This window comes from Thunnus maccoyii, chromosome 2, assembly GCF_910596095.1.
Source record: "Thunnus maccoyii chromosome 2, fThuMac1.1, whole genome shotgun sequence".
In the NCBI taxonomy this organism is placed as follows: domain Eukaryota; kingdom Metazoa; phylum Chordata; class Actinopteri; order Scombriformes; family Scombridae; genus Thunnus; species Thunnus maccoyii.
In genome coordinates this window covers 35,870,806-35,884,444 of record NC_056534.1, presented here as the reverse complement: position 1 = coordinate 35,884,444, position 13,639 = coordinate 35,870,806, and positions in this window count along the sequence as shown.

Genomic DNA, 13,639 nt, shown 5'->3' with positions numbered 1-13,639 from the left:
ACTTCTTGTTTTGGTAAACCTGACTTTGTTTTCTGACAGAATATTATATCAGACTTTACCGATTCTGAATACAGAACAGAACAACAGCGACTGTGTGTTACCTGTAACTTGAGGCTGCATTCAGCTTAAGCACAATAAGGTCCCGGTTCCTCTTCATCAATAACAACAGAAGAAACAGCATTTGGTTGTAGTTTTTCCCTCCACTCATCCACCCAAACCAAGCTGAAATGGAGACGGCAGACTCTGAGGTTTTTGGACTGTCCGCTGATGTGCTCTGGCAGCATTCTGGCTTGTGTGCAGCTCTCAGTAAGTTTGCAATGATCCATATAACTAACTCCAGCACGCCATTTGTTTTATGATCTTGCACACCGATACAACACAACCGGACTCGATGAGGAAAAACGTCTCTCTCTCTCTGCTCCCTCAGATGAATAAATAAAGCAGTAAGGAACATTAACGTAAAATACATCCACATAACACTTTAACACATGGATGAATCAAACAACGTTACATATTCCATGTCTAAGAAGGGCTTTTGTGTGTGCATGTGTATTTGTGTTTTGAATAAGAACACATGCACCTACAGCATGTGTTTAATATTATAACACAAGTGTATTTTATCTGATGTGCAGAAGCAGCGCAGTTTACATAGCTAACAGAATAACGCTGACTCAGCGCTGGAAGGATGGCAGGATGCTCTGATGTTGAATAGAGGTTGTCCAGTGTCAACACAAGGAAATCTTAGTGAAAAAAGCCATTTATTCTTCTTTTGTTCTGTAAACAGTCAGGGTTGTGGATATGGTACAGCATAGTAAAAGTGCTTACACATTGCAGGCATTGTCTCACACATGATGAGGTACTGTACAAAATAATAGGCAATTTTTTATTAATTAAGAGCTGAAGCATCATGTAACTTAAAATAGATGAAATGGTTATATAACATAATTGATATTGTAAGTTTTGCTAACTCGCAACCTATCATAATGTGTTGTCCCACACGCATCATCAGACTTTGACGCTGATTTTGCTTCATTGATCTGTCTATTCTCCGCTGGTGAGGAGGTGTATAATTGAGGAAACTCAGATACCGATATCATGTGGTTTCTGTGGTTGCCATGGTCACACGCCAAGCTGCAGTAGCAAGTTTAAAAAGTTGAACCATCATAAACTCTGAATGTAGCAGCAGCTGCCCCCTTGATCTCAAAACACTTTAAAGGTGCAGCGTGTAGAATAAAGTGGTATCTAACAGAACGGACAGAAATGGAAGATAATATTCCTAAGTATGTTTTAATTAGTGTAAGAATCGTTGTGATTTTGTTACCGTAGAATGAGCCCTTTATATCTACGTAGGTAGTGGGTCCTCTTCCACGTAGTCCACCATGTTGCTTCTCCATGTTTCTACAGTAGCCCAGAACGGACAAACTAAACACTGGCTCTAGAGAGGGCCTTTCACCTTTTTTTGCTAGTTTTGTGACCACTGTGGGTTCTCCTACATGCTTGGAAGGGGAGGGAGGAGGGGGATTCAGTTCTTTGCAATCTGCAATCTCATTGCTAGATGCCATTAAGTCCTACACACTGATCCGTCAAAGTGGACTCTGAGCACCAATCTTTTTCTCAAAACACTCTCGGCTAGAATTCAAGGATTGTGGCACTTGTCATGTGAAGACACTTTAGGAATATAAAGTGAATGCGGGGCTGCAGTATTTTTGCTATCTACAGTACTATTCACTGCAACCTTCACCACTTCTTGATCTCAATACAGTGTTTTATGCAGTTGTTTTTTCTCTACCTAATATCTGTTTTCAGCAAGAGGTTGTCAAATGGTACCTTTTTGCCCTATATCATGATTGTATTATCATGCCTCCACAAAATAAATTGCCTCAGGATACAGACAGGTGCACAGCTGGGGTCCTCGGAGAGACACTTTACTTCATAGCTACTCTCCTCTCCCTCTTCCTTTTCTCCCCACCAGATTAATCTCTCTTAGCAGCTCTGCTGAAACATGTCCTAGTTTGGGTGACGCACAGCCGGACTGCTATAAATGACTACGATCCCATACGGTAGACTGTAGAGCAGCCATACCACAAACAATAGGGGTCTTAGAAGGATTCATTTAGAAAGAGGTTGGTGGAAAGACAGAAAGACGGGCAGAAAGAGACACAGAGCAGAGACAGTCTGTGCTGTACAGCAAGACTGTTGTGAAGTCCTTTGTTGATTAATGCTGCATACAGTAATAAGCAGCACAGTACAACATGTAGCTTGTTAGCAGGCCATCACATCTGAAGCGAGCTAAACCGTCTTGCTATGCAGCACCAGTGCACATGTCTCATACGATACAAGTGAAAGTACTGAAGCGTTCCCCTCTGTTAGAGGAAGGGATTGTGCATGACAAGGTGTTCCAATACAGTGTCCTGATATAATGGAAGTGACTTTATGTATATACAGTGGTGAAAAAGAAAAAATAAGCTTCGCACATAGCATATACTTCAGGGCTGGAGGTGATTGCAACTTCAAGATGAATCAGAGAAAAGTATCCACAGAGGAGATTGCACACTGCAAAAATATAATCAAGTTTCTTTTATCAACACTGACAACAGAAACGCGTTGCACTCAGCACTTCATCAGGCTCATGAATGTGTAATGGGCCAAAGGCTACTCACATGCCTTTTTGCCTTTTGCATATAGTAGTGTTGCTGTTTCACATTACAGCTTTCTTTGCCCTCGTCCCTCACTGACCTTACACTGGCACAATTGTAAGTACATAATTAAACACCTTCCATTTTTTGTCTTTTAGCTGACTAACTCTTCAGTTAGCTTAGTTGCTAATATAGTGTAAAGCCTCGGTACTTTTATAAACTGCACATTGACATGAGCACTGATTAGGATTTTGCTGTTGACCAGCTCTGTGTTTAACGTAGCCCAATACACAGTTTTAACACACAAGTATCATCCAATCAGAAGCAGGTGTTTTCTTCTGTCATGGTATAAAATCTTCATTTAATATTAAATCATTATAACGCTGTGGTGGTATACTGGGAATTTTGTTTGCATTTTTATGAAAATTTTATGATCCTGACAGGGAAATTAAATGGAGAATTGGGTGTACAGGGAGTAAGACTAAAATAGTAAGTAAGCAGTAGGCTACTAGTCAAGGCAAGTCAAGATGATCTATATGGCACATTTCAGCAACAACGCAATTCAAAGTGCTTTACATAAATTATTAAAAGCATCGAGACAAAGTGCAAAAGAAACATACCATAAATAAGTCAAGGCATAGTCAAGGCACATTATAAAAAGGTTTGAAAACCGACACAATTTAATTATTTGAAAAAAGCCATTATTTATTTAATTCAGTTAATACTGATGTCACGTGATCGTTGTGGCTTCATGCTGGGTGTCGCACGTCCAGACAAATATCTATAAAACACTAAAACGTCCCTGATTTCAACATTCACTACCAAATGGTCCCAGTTTTCACCACAATGAAATAATAATTACAATATTATACTTGTTTTCAGCTCTTACATAAACATTTATCGTGTTCTGTCCCACTCATTTTTACCTAACCCAATATAAAAACATAAACAATGCACCAGGCATCTGAATTCATCACTGATTTGTCTGTATGTGTGTCAATCTGTTGCTAGTCCATGAAGCTAACAGCTCTTCCTGACAGAACAGAATCAGTATGCTAACAGCTAGCTATCGTGCTGAAGAGAGAGTCAGTCTGCACTGCCTTTTTTGTTGAAGCCTACAATTTAAAAAAAGAGCAGCTTGCTACATCTTTTTTTTTGAATTGTTGCTAGGCAACCACCAAATCACCTGTCCTTAGCCTAACCATTATTTTGCTGTGAAGTAAACTCACTCCAGGCCTGCTGTTTTCTGAGATCATGGTAACTACAGTTGGTAAAGTCATATAGTTCCCAGTAGCCAGCAACAGCCACCACTAGCTTGTCCCAGACTGGTCTAGTTATCTCCACTGGTTGTCATCACCACCACAGAAGGCCCATCTCTCAATTCATCCAGTTGGACACTAGGAAAAAACGCATCGGGTGCTTTTCTACTCTGAGTTGAAGCTTTATGAACTCCAGGCATTCGGGACACTCCTGCAAAAACGCAAGGCGCATAGGGCAGAAAAACGTGAGGCACTCAGTAACGCAAAAGCATCGAGCAAAAAGCTTCACTCTCACTGAAAACAATTACAAAAAGCTGCCCCAGGCTGCTAAAAAACACTCTGTCTGATCGGGGCCTGAAGAGCTCCAGGAGGCTTACTCCTTCCTTGGTGAAGCACACAGCAACAAAACACACACACAGCACACACGGCAAGAGCATATTTTCGGTCACGAACAGTAGAAATGCTGATATAAAAGATCATGTTAAGATGGCCAAGCATAAATGGTGGTTTCCCTGAGAGCTGAGAGCTCCACAAAATAAACTAACTAAGAAGAAAGACTGCAAAGCGTTACGTACCCGGCAGTCTTCTTAAAGGTAACTTTCTTTAAAGGCTCTTTCTCAGTTTTTGGTATTAATGATTTGCAACTGTGATTTAGTGTTTTGATGTTTTAATCTTGGTAAACTTGCGACCAGCTTGTGACATAGTGTTTTGGCCTATAAAGTTATTAATCAGCCACAAAGAGATTTGTACCTCATTTTGTTTAAAAAAAAAAAAAAAAAAAGCTGGCAAAGAATGTGTCACAGTCATCTATTTAGCTAGCAGCCTGTGCTTGTGCACACTGACAAATACATCGTTGGATTTTGGGAGACAAAACATAATTTTTCATCTGCTGAGGTGCTGTCCATGGTGTTGAAATATGCGCTCAGTAGGCGCCTATGGTGCGTGCATAAGCGCATACATGTGCGTGTGCACGAACCTGCGGTACACTTAAGGATCCCGATTTTGGGGGTTTGAAAATATATAATAAATACACTTCCTGTGTTTGTGGTAAAGTAGAGTGGAGTTCGAAGTTAAAGGAAAATTACATTTTAAAAAAATGGGGTGAATACTGTGCTCACTCATGTCATTGTAGAAAATGTGGACACGACATGTGGTCTGCTTTAAACACCTACAGTTGAGTCCAGCGGGGCCACAGAAATACTAACCTCAAAACAAGTCTACAAGAAACTTAATATCAAAGGCCATTACCCAAATATTTCCTTATGACTGTTTTCTTACACTGCAGAGATTTTAATTTAACGATGCAGATGACGCACCTCGTTACAATGTGTTTTGTTCACAGTGACATCACTCGAACAATGGATCAAGTCATACAGAGTGAGAAATCCTGTGGGTGATCTAAATGAAGCAAATTCATTTTTAGTAACACTTTATAATACAGCCCACATTTTACAGTGTATATAGCTACATATATGGATGAAGTGCAATAAAAACAATTGCTTTTGCCCTTCGCTCATGACAGTTCATGACAGCCCAGATCTTTTTTTATGCATGAGTTTGGCAGGCAAGCTTCGCCCACACTCCAGGGATTTATTATGCTTATGTTTTCTACTTCACTGTATGAATTTGAATAAGAACAAGTTGAGAAATTGGTCTGAAAATTAGCTCCTAGCAGCCTTGTTCGTCCAGCACTGCAGCAGCTCACAACAGGCAGGCTGGAGTAGAAAGCAAACTGACCTCTCTCAGGTGTACAGTTATGAAGGCTTGTATTGTCATCCAAGGACAAAAAGCCAACAATACAGTAATGTAATAATATACATATGTATATATTTAATCACACAATAATAAGGTATGCAGGGAGTTATAACAAATGTTTTTATTCTTTAACCACAAGGTATGTGCTGTTCTCCTGTTCTTACTGTTTAATTACCCAGTAAAAACAAATTATGACAGTAAACAGTGTCAGACATTACAGGACTTGTGTCCGTCTGATGGACAATCAGGGACCCAAGATAAGCTGTTTGGTTCAGTTACCCTTCATGTCACAAACTAACACCATGCAACATGTCATTAACAACAGACCGGAACTACATTTTGAACAGAAAATGAGAAAACATTATTGATCATGATTGAATAAAAACAAGAAAATATCTGTGAGGTGCTGCCTCGGGTGGATCGATGCAGCATCAGCAGTAATGCGGACGTTGTACTGGACCATTGTGGTGAAGAAAGAGCTGAGCCAAAAGGCAAAGCTCTCAATTAACCAGTCGGTCTACATTCTCACCCTCACCTATGGTCACGAGTTTTGGGTAATGACTGAAAGAATGAGATCGCGGATATAAGAGGCCAAAATGAGTGTCCCCCGGAGAATGTCTGGGCTTAGAGATAGGGTGAGGACCTCAAATTGAAAGGAGCCAGCTTAGGTGGTTTGGGCACCTGGTTAGGATGCGTCCAGGACGCCTCCCTCTGGAGGTGCTCCAGGCCCGTCCAACTGGTAGGAGACCCCAGGCCGACCCAGAACATGCTGGAGGGACTGCATATCTCTTCTGGCCTGGAAATGCCTTGGGATCCCTCAGGTGGAGCTGGAGGGCATTGCCAGGGAAAAGGATGTCTTGGTTTCCCTACTCAGTCTGATGCTACTGTGATATGGCCTCGGATAAGCGGCAGGAAATGGATGGATGGATGAGATGGAAAATACCTTAACTCTTAACTAATCTATTATCTTAACTAAGGAAACAAGGGTCTACAAATTTTAATGGCAATCAAAATCAAAATGTAGTTGTATAATGATAACAAACCAACAACAACAACAAAAACAATATTCAGGATTTTTGCACTGTTCTAAATCACCACCTTAGTGGGAGGATTACAGTATTACAGTATAGTGAAGTCTAAAATATACAATTGTTTTTACTGGGTAATTATACAGTAAGAACAGGAGAACAGCACATACCCTGTGGTTTCTGTGTAATTAAAGAATTAACAACATTTGTTATAACTCCCTGCATACATTATTATTGTGTAAATAAATATATACATATGTATATTATTACATTATTATATTATTAGTTTTTCATCCTTGGATGACAATAAAAGCCTTCCATAGCTGTGCACCTGAGAGAGTTAAGTTTGCTTTTTACTCCAGCCTGCCTGTTATGAGCTGCTGCAGTGCTGGATTTGAATTGAATTTTCAAAAGTATAGACATATTTCTTGACTTGTTCTTATTCAAATTCATACAATGAAGTAGAAAACATAAGCATAATAAATCCCTGGAGTGTGGGTGAAGCTTGCCTGCTATCTCATGTATAAAAAATGATTGTCACAACTGCCATGAGCAAAGGGCAAAAGTATTTGTTTTTATCGCACTTCATCCATATATTGTACGTATATACTGATTGTGGTTGACTCTTTTGGAGCCAGCCTCAAGTAGCCATTCAAGGAACTGCAGTTTTTGGCACTTCCACATTGGCTTCATTTTTCAGCCCCGGAGGTTGCTGCTTGCTCAGCCTGCTCTCGGATGGTAGGTGGGCAGCTGCAGCCTCACAGTTACACGTGCACTTTCTCTCTCTCAATCACACACTCATTACCAAGCAGGTAGCTCCCGGTTTGAAAAGTGAAGCCAATGCGGAAGTGCCTTAAACCTGCATTCTTTCTAATGGCCAGCAGGAGGTGACTCCACTGGCTGCTAAAAGAAGTCCGATTGTATAGATGTCTATGAGAAAATTACCCTAATTGTCACTTGATTATTATCCCAGTAAACACTTTCCTAATGAGTTTATGGTGTCAATCGCTAGTATCAAGTCTACTTCAGTGCATCATGATGTTCATTTGGCGTGACTATGTTGTGATTGACAAGTCAGTACCACGGCGACAACGTTGGTTACGTAACGTAACCATGGCGTAACCCATGGATTCACAGAGAACAGGTGTAGCTGCTGTTATTTCACAGTGTGTTTTCAGTTCATTAAAGTTATTTACAACATTTTGGTCGTCTAAAGTACATTTTGCTTTATGGTTTTAGGCCTGTTTTGCACTAGCGGAAATTAGCATTAGCATTAGCGTTATCACTGTTAACCATAGACCATTGCATTGTAAATGCACCGTGCTAACCAAGCTAGCAGCTAGCACTATAGTCAGCTCCACCCATGGACATCTATGGCTCCACCCTCTCATCCAAATATGGTTAATTCTGAGTCCAAAATTCATGGCGACAGTGAAATCCAAGATGGTGATGGTCAAATCGCTAAACTCGAGGCTTCAAAACAGCAGTTCACAAACCAATGGGTGATGTCACGATGACTACGTCCATATTTTTTTACAGTCTATGCTCGTTACACACTGAGCTATTCCTCAAAGGAGCTATGCTACTTGTGTACCACATTTTAGTTTAGAAAACATCTTAAAATACATTTTTTAAAAACTCTTGTTGTTTAGGCCTGGCAGGGGGTCAACTCAGGCCTGCCGAGCTGCTGGGCTTACAGTACACTAGCTGAAACCCTGAAGTTACACAGTAAGTTCCAGGAAATTACATGGTACATGTCGGAAAGTTACACTTAAAATCCCCAACTGTTACTTCCTTGTTCCTGGTTGTCTTGTTTTTTTTTCCACTGTACCTGCATTTAAGTACCAGTTGGAACCAGTAAATATTTTACATATACAGATTCATACAAGGAACTTACACCGAAAGTTCTGGGAAATTACATGGTAAATGCAGGGAAGTTACACTGTAAAATGCAGGCTGTATTATAAAGTGTTACCAGATTTTTTGTTGTTGTCACAAACAAGCAATGGCAACAAGAGTTAAATGCATCAGTTTAGAGGATTCCATTGCTGAAATATGACGTAAGAGATCAGTAGACAGCACTTTTGCTGGACCTCGGAGAATATTGAAGAAATTTGTGGGCGGCTACGGCTCAGCAGATAGAGAAGGTCGTTTATTAATCGCAGCGGCAGTGGTTTGATCCCACTTGTGCACATGTCGAAGCATTCTCAAGCAAGACACTGAATCCCAAATTGCATAGTAGCTCACTCAGTGTATGAGTGTGTTTGTGAATGGGCAAATGAGTGACAAATTGAAGTCCTTTCACCAGTTCACTTACATAAACAGAGAGATAAACATTTATATTTCTTCTATATGATGAAACAGCATGTAATTCATGTTATTATCTCATTCTCATTCTTCTGAGGTAAGAACAGGTGGACAAGCCTCAACGTGCTACTCTCTGATAATGATGTGTCACATTCAGACACATCACTCTGCCATCAAATGGATAGATATCTAATATGAAAACACATTTTCTCCATCCCACTCCTCCCCTATTTATCCTAAGACTTATTTTTCATAATTTTGCAGTAGGCGGAGACAGGCTCAAACAGTGAGTGTAATTAATCTTTAAGTAAACAGGGTAAATCCTCTGCATCTGAAATTAGAGGGGATGGGATGCTTGTCACTGATGCAGCACCACTTAATAATTCAGGCTGATCAGAGGCATGTGTTTTACTCCACAAACATGACAAATGTCACATTAAACTCAATTAAAGGACATGAATTCACTATGGAGGGCTGCTCAAATTGTGTTTTACCGAATGATCCAGTTTGTTTATTTCCATTTTCCAGTTATGTGGTGATATCTTGTCCTATCTTTTTCACATGGAGCTATCTCCTGCCTTTCCTAATTGTGATGAACATGTACTTGTGTTTAGCCACGGCTGGTTGATTTTTCTTCTGACAGTTTACAGAGGCAGTATTATGAAAACCATTGTGTGCAAGCTATTGTTGTAAGTTCCCATACAGCTGTCATTGATATGTGAGATATTGCTCTGAAAGAGAAGCATGTTAATGAGAATGAAAACATGCAACAAACTCTTGAAACACACATAATTATGCATGCTCACATCCGCACAAACACACAACTGCTCGCACACTAAAAACTCCCACTTACACACACATTAATGTGAATTTATAAACACCTTATGGAGATGCAAACAACACACCCCTCCATCTCATTCGCAGGAATTTTATTAATATGCATAGGTGTTTGTGTTTCTGTGGGGGCCGACAGTGTATTTTTGCATGGCATACTGATGGAGCGACAACACTGTCTGAGTTCCATTGTCACTCATATGGTGTTATGAACTCAGTCACCCTCCCCCAGTGGAAATTTGCCTTTAATTAGAACAGCAACACATTGGCACAGCAGGCAGGGTCGCAGGGGAAGGAAAGGTGCATATGTGTGCATGGACGTGCATGCATGTGTGTGTGTGTGTGGCAAATAAAGTTCTACTGGCAGAGTTTAAAGACAAACAAAGCAAATGAGTTAAATAGAAGATCATTTTATCCAGTAGAGAAAACAATCGGACAAAAAGAGTGTCTTATTATCAGTGTGGCTGTATGCAGTATATTAGGGCTGCAACCAAGCGGCAACTACCAGGCCGAAGCCAACGCAGAGGTGCAATGCCACCGACGGCCGCTAGATGCAGGCTCTGAAAAGTCCCTGGCTCCAACTGAATCCTATTCAAAAAGTTTAATGTTACTTCATTATAATATCTACCCTGATAGCAAAATTTAGCTAAAGTAGCTAACGTTAGCCCAAGTGTAGTATTAGCTTCGATCTGAGGTAGCAGGGCGTGTTTCCAGAGTGTGAAAGGAAACATCTTGTACTCCTTATTTGGAAGGTCCTGACTCCAAACAAAAAGATGGTGCCAACAGTAAGCAGCAACTCTTGGCTTCAAACCGGCTCCAATGCAAACCAATGGCTGACGTCATACCTTGCTACGTCCATCTGTAGATACAGTCTATGGCTGTAACTAATGATTATTTTCATTATTTATTAGTCTGCATATTATTTTCTTGGTTAATCAATTAGTTGTTTTGTCTATAAAATGTCAGAAGATAGTAAAAACTGATTGTTATAATTTCATAGAGACCATGGTGATGTCTTAAAATGTCTTGTTTTCTCTGATCAACAGTCTACAATCAACAGATATTAAGTTTACTATCATGTATGATATCCTCACATCTGAGAAGCTGCAACCAGAAAATATTTGGCATTTTTCAAGTGATCATTTGATTATCAAAATAGTTACTGATTAAGTTTCCGTCAATTGACTAATCCATTAATCAACTAATAGTTGCGGCTCTAACATATTAAAGAGCTATATGATTCAAATCATCTTTGGGTAGATATTTACAGTATAGAGTTTGGTCACATAGTGACATCAACCACATACTAAAAACAGTCACTATGTTCATCTTTTAATGCAAAGATTGTTTCTCTTTACTGGCTCAGATCCTTCAGTACTTTACTGTAACTGTAATAGATGTGGAAGTCATGACCCCTACTCTGCTCTCTGCTAACAAGCTCTTTGTTCCCTGTTCTCTGTGCTAACTTCACTGCTGCATCATTTACTCTGATAATCCTTGAAATCCTCCTGTTTATTCAGTTATCTGGGAGCAAAGGTCTGGTAGTTGTGGTGCTTTTGGACTTCTCTGAGTTCACTTGTCATTCAAACAGGCACCCTATTCTTTGGCTGTTCTGGTATGGTGGGTATTGATACTATCCAGTTTTCTTGTATTCATTCCAAGCAAACTCATTATGCTTTCATGAACACAACGCTTCAGTTATAGTGGTGTTATAGTAGTCAGTGAGATGGAGTAGCAAATGGACATTTATATGAATATCATGCAGTTAACCTCCTATTGTATAGAGAAGAGAAAAACCCGAAGTTGAAATCAAACTTTAACCACCGAACTGTGAAGTAAAACGTCAACATCTTTCGTGAGGAGACTCAAATAAACTCAAATAAAGTCAAGAGACAATTGTGAAATTACACTTGTTGGTTGTGTTGCTCAAAGCCCAAGATTCTTAGTACCAAAGGTGTACTGTAAAAAAAAAATAGTGAGCTAATGTTAGCTACTATTATTCAGTCACGAATGACTAGTTTTCATTTTATGTTATTGCCTGAATCAGCTCTTCCACTGCTCCAACAGATTGGTGTTTTTCTGTGATGGAAACAGGTTGCTGCAGTGTTTTAAGGGTAAAGGCTTGATTCAGTTCAATTCAGATTTTATTAAGGACACAACTCATGGGGGGGTCCATAGCACAATAAAATATAAAGTGTAAAACAAAACAAAAACGAACAAACAGTTCAGGGTTGGTCAAAGCTGAAAGCTGAAATAACCTGCACATACATCTATATATAAGATTTCGTATTACAACAAACATTTGGCTTGCACTGCAGCTTCTTGGAGCTTTAAGCAGCAGCCTCCTACTGTCATTATAAGCCACTGTGAGTCTCTGCATGCTGCCTTTCATGTAGCTCCACCACAGGTGGGCAGTACAGTGGGGTACAAAAAGATTTAAAGAGCAAGATCTTCACAGTCACTGAACACATACTAAATTTACGAGCCAACATGTTTGCTTTACAACTTTCGACACTGTGTAAATGTCCCTGTCATCTGATTAATCGTTAGTTATCTATAATATAATGGCCCAAATATTTAGCCTCATTACACTCTTTAAGGGCAATGCCAGACAGGAAGAAATCAGGAAATACTAATTTTCTGTCTTTTCTACTTCTGACTTTCATAATATAACTCTTATTTGCATTATAGCTGATGTCAAAATCTATACCATACTGTGAACATACCTTCAATAACTGTTGACCAGCACTACATGGACAGAAAATCACCAAATCGTCTATAAGCGTACATAAGGTGGTTAATGATAGAATTGCCAACTATACATATATGTTGCACATCTTTTCAACTGCATTGACAGATAATCCATATAGATGTTAAAAAGTGAAGGAGACAGAATACTGCCTTGTCAATCTCCATTATTCACATGGAACGGCGCAGATACAGAATTTCCCCGTCTAATTTGCATCATCTGATGAGCATATCAGAAAACCAGGATTCTAACTAGAAATCTAGGAGCACCTCTTTCACATAATTTATTAAATAGTTTTTCAAGATTTTATACAGTCAAAGGCTTTAGAGGCATCAATAAAACACATAAAAAATGTGGAGTTTTCTTCCTTTAAAGCAAAAATGCACATATCAGTGCCATGTTTACATTTAAAGCCAAACTGGTTGTCAGAAGTCAGGATGTATTGTTTCAGCCTATTTAGTAGAGACCTCTCCAGCTCTTTGGTTAGAATGCTGGCTGTAATTCTCTGAGCTGTTTAGTTTACCAGCTTTATCTTTAATGACAGGCACTAGTATAATAGATACAATAGAGTCAGGTAGAATAACATGGACTACTAACCCAGTAAAACAAATAGCAAGCAAAGGGTAGCAAAGGGAGTTTTTCACTAGCAAGTTTTGAATGTTCAGCAGTTATATTATCCATACTGGATGTCTTATTATCTCCTAGCTTCATGACAACATCTTGAACTTCTTGTGGGATGACAATCACATCCTCATTATTATCTATGTTGCCCACACTAAACGAGTTGCTTTTAACACAGTTGAACAGATCTTAGTAATGTTTCTGCCACCACTGAGCCTCTTACTCCATCAATATTCGATGGTAGTGATGTTTTAAAATTATTCATGATTCTGACTTCTTTCCAGAAATCATTAGGACTATTATTTTGCAACTTCCTCGCAAGTGAGTCAGATCTCATTGTATTCTCATTCCTTTTAATAAATCGAAGGGCATATTTAAAATTTGCATTTGCACGTTTCTTATATTCAAATAAGGGGCCATGTTTATTTCTGCCTGATTCTACCCATGCTT